Source organism: Mus musculus, chromosome 14 (assembly GCF_000001635.26).
Source record: "Mus musculus strain C57BL/6J chromosome 14, GRCm38.p6 C57BL/6J".
NCBI lineage: Eukaryota > Metazoa > Chordata > Mammalia > Rodentia > Muridae > Mus > Mus musculus.
Genome location: NC_000080.6, coordinates 61,705,687 through 61,709,900, shown reverse-complemented (window position 1 = coordinate 61,709,900; position 4,214 = coordinate 61,705,687). Strand labels below are relative to the sequence as shown.

At 41.9% G+C, this 4,214-nt stretch overlaps 1 long non-coding RNA gene across 1 annotated transcript; it reads right to left on the bottom strand.

The window, feature by feature from the left end:
• Positions 1 to 1,106: 1,106 nt before the first annotated feature.
• On the bottom strand, positions 1,107 to 2,885 carry Gm46480. The gene is made up of 2 exons (XR_001781414.1): positions 2,622 to 2,885; positions 1,107 to 2,145 (listed from the first exon to the last, which is right to left on the bottom strand). It is a non-coding gene; the product is annotated as a predicted gene, 46480 (long non-coding RNA).
• Positions 2,886 to 4,214: the final 1,329 nt, after the last annotated feature.

Here is a 4,214-nt window from a genome sequence, read left to right as displayed (position 1 = left end):
TATATATATGATAAATACAGAAAGAAAGAGGTAATGGTCTTGCTTGTAACAGCAATAACATAAGGAAAACTAGTATAAGTGATTTTCTTTTTTCAGAATGACAAATTCTAAAACGACTGGCAAGAGTGATTCCATTGGGGAGAATGTATTGAAACAGACACCTTTTGTTAATAATTGTGAACAGATGGCTTGGGTGTATTTGAGCATTCACCAGCGGTCTTAGTTAGGGTTCCATTGCTGTGAACAGACACCATGACCAAGTGTAAAAGCCAGCATTTAATTGGGACTGGCTTACAGGTTCAGAGGTTCATTCCATTATCATCAAGGCGGGGGTGTGGCAGCATCCAGGCAGATGAGAGACTGGAGGAGCTGAAAGTTCTATGTCTTGATCCAAAGGCCGACAGGAGAAAACTGACTTCCAGGAAGCTAGGAGGAAGGTCTCAAAGCCCACCCCAACAGTGACACACTTCCTCCAACAAGGCCACACCTCCTAATAATGCCACTCCCTGAGTCAAGCATATTCAAACCACCACACCAGTAAACTCCGCTGTTTCCAGCTGTGGAGTCAACTTGCACAAATTTTACTTGAACAGAAGACACAAAGGGCATCCACTGTTGTGTGGTCCTTAATAGTGAAACCTCAGAGATCACCCGTGTCCACGAGTAGGAGATTGGGGTCCGTTGTCTTTGTTTTGGTTTTCTTTGGTGCTGGCAATGGTACCCAGGACCTGGAAGGAAAAAACTTTACCCCTGAGCTACATCTCAGCCCCAGAAGTTGAGTAGATAAGCTATTGTTTTCATTCATTTGACATTACTGATTGAAGACCTGCCCAGTGCAAGGTTGTATTTTAAATACAAGACAGACAATGCAGGCATTAAAACAGTGGTTTTAGGCACACATTATTAGTATGGAAAAAGGTTACAAGAGGGCTTGTATGTAATTTCCATAAAATTATGTTTATATTTAATTTTAGATCCTTATGTAACATACATTTATATGTAAATACATATGCATAGAGAAACCTATAGGAAAGATTGCCAGCATGTTATCATATTACCAATGTTAATTCACTAGGGGTTTGACACTGTTGTTCCTAATATTTCTATTTTTTTTCCATAGCTTAACTATTTCACAACAAACCTGTGTAACTTTTATGATCCTGCAGTATTAGGGAGATATTTATCTTGAAAGGAAAGAGAGAACCCTGCGTGCAATGTAATCATATTAATATGCAGAAGAAAATACCAGACAGCCAAAGAATTCCAGAAATCCAGCTGCTGTTCTAACAAGACAGAAAAGCAGATGTTTGCCCACAAGGATGAGGTAAATAGGAATGAAGCACAATGTCTCCATAGAACAGTGCACAATGCAGCTGGCTGCACTCCACTAAACGAGAAACCCACGCCAGCAAAGTCCCCACAGACTGCAAAGGCTAAAAACTAATAACAAGCAACCGATCACGCACAAGGCTTTTATAGGGCTTGTGTCGAAATGCTGGTCCTTTAATAATGTCTATGGTTGCTTTCTACACTCTAGATAGCATTCTATTTTCCTTCAAAAATAATTTCCCATGCATCCCCCTATCCTCTTAATCCTGGAAGACAGGATTCATTAGCACAGGTAGTAAAGACATATCCTTGTTTAAAAGCTAAAATATACTTGGCTTTGCCTGACTTATTATTATCTTGGCCAAGGTATCTAGTACATATCAATAGCATGAGTGTAATCCACAGATACTTTATTATTCTGCCATTATAAATAGAATCAACAGGATATGCACCACAAAGACAGAGAAACTGCAACGCAGACATAGGCCAGGATTCTGTGAGAAACTCTCCGGTGAACCCAGTGGGTCCAAACACATGAGGTCCTGGTCAACATGAACCTACATCAACAGACCATCTGTCGGACCTGACACACATGCCAGGAAGAAACATTCAGATTTCCCATGTTAAAAATTGTAGAATGATGACTTAAAACCAGGGGTCCCTGTTGTAGGAGCTAACGTAAGTCCTGGGGTGAACGGCTTTAGCTTCTGTTCCGTTGTTTACGCTGGTGTGATCCATTTCCATTTTCCCACTCTGCTCTGTGTCCATCCTTAGACAGCAGCTTTCAGAATCCCGTATAGAACTGCAACTCTGGGTCTTTAAGACAGACAGATGAAGACAGTGAAGTAAGCAAACACCTCGCTTTCATGGTTTTTATGATAAAAGTTAAAAGTTAAATAATGACATTGAGTTCAGTCAAACAGAACTAAGCAAGGACTGGAGTCTTTCGTTGGGCCAACTCTGAGTCCTGAACTCTCTCTCTCTCTCTCTCTCCCTCTCTCTCTCTCTCTCCCTCTCTCTCTCTCTCTCTCCAACATTGCAGCTCTGAGCAAATGTCCTGTGCACAGACAGAACCTTCCCATGGACCTGTAGGATGCATCAAGCGTTCTAGATTTGTCCTTTCGAATCTCTTTTAGGCATCAGGATAGCCTGCCAGCAGACTGTTTAAAACCAAGGGGGAAAAATATTCTGTAACACATGAGTTTTCTGGTTCTAAAAAGAACAAGTAAAGACTGTTGCCCACACCAAGCATCATGTGGCCATCCTGAGCAGAGCCAGAAGGATTATATTACCTGTACGAGAAGCTCCGGACTCTCTCTGGCTTGTTGTGTTCTATAGACGAAAAAATGCAATCCCCAGCAGACCCCGGAAGTAGCTGCAGGTCAATGAGGTAGTAAAGGAATATAGGAAGTGCCAAGAATAGCAGACTGCATATCTCGGGTGTGCAAGTAAAAGCATGTAAGTCCAGTTCCCTCTACCAGGGGACAAAAAAGCAAGCCTGGCCCCAAAGAAGACTGAACACCAGGCCCCTACTCGGCTTCCAAAGTGTGTTCTCACTGTAGCCACCTCTGTGTTTGAATGGAACACTACAGGAAATGATTTAAAAAGGAAGAGCATTTGCCTGCCAGTGGTGGTGCACACCTTTAATCCCAGCTCTCAGGAGGCAGACACAGGTAGATCTGAGTTCAAACACCAGCCAAGTCTACAGAGAGAGTTCTAGGACAGCCACGACTACACAGAAAAACAACCTTGTATATCTTGCACACGCTCGACTGGCCAGGAAGAACGACGCTGCAACAGGATCCTTCTGCACACGTTTATTGGGAGAGCTTGATTGTAGAGGCGAAGAGACCCCGAGCCCAGAACTGGTGCTGCTTTTATAGGCCTAGGAGAGGCGTGTCTCACACCCGGATTGGTTATGCACTACGCCTCATTTGCATGTTCCTCATCTGATTGGCTACTCTCTCTCAGTACCTCACAGAGCCTCATTATCATACCTCATTTGCATGTCTCACATCCCATTGGTTACTCTCTCTCAGTACCTTACAGAACCTCATTATCATACCTGGGCCAGGCAGTGTCTTTGCAAAAAACTTTACTGCATATGTACACATTGGTTGTTTGTCCAATCTTATGTGTGGTGGCCAGCAGTAGTCAGTGCCACTCTGCAACGGCACATGTGGCTTCCCACATGTATAGATAAAATAAAATAGCATACTGGACACATTCATTAGAATAATGTTGCACAGTAAAAGACTACTTTCTTTTTTTAAATCAGGCATCTTTTCTTTAAAGTGTTTATTTTTATTTTATGTGCATTGTTGTTTTTCCTGCATGCATGTCTATGTGAGGATGTTGGACCTCCTGGAACTGGAGTTATAGACAATTATGAGCTGCCATGTGGGTTCTCTAAAGGAGCAGCCAGTGTTCTTAACCACTGAGCCATCTCTCCACCCTTACTTTTGATTTCTTCAATGATACTTTTGTAAAATAACATGTGAAGTAAAGTTTGTAACTGTTTTAGGGCTGGGACTATAGCTCAATTCATAGAGTGCCTGACCAACCTATCCAAGGCCCTAAGTTCTATACCCAATATGTCCCCATATGTGGTAGTATAGGCCTAGAACTTCAGTTGAAAGGTGGGGGCAAAAGAAGCAGAAATTCAAGATCATTCTAATACTACATACTACATATTACTGAGTTCAACACCAGCCAAGGCTGCAAGAGCCTGTTTGTTTGTTTGTTTGTTTGTTTGTTTGTTTGTTTGTTTAAGTAAATAGGTAGGTAGGTAGATAGGTAGGTAGGCAGGTAAAATGGATGGTTAGATATACAGAATAATCTCAAACCATTTTAAAATAGTTGGAATCAAAAAAATGTCTAAACTA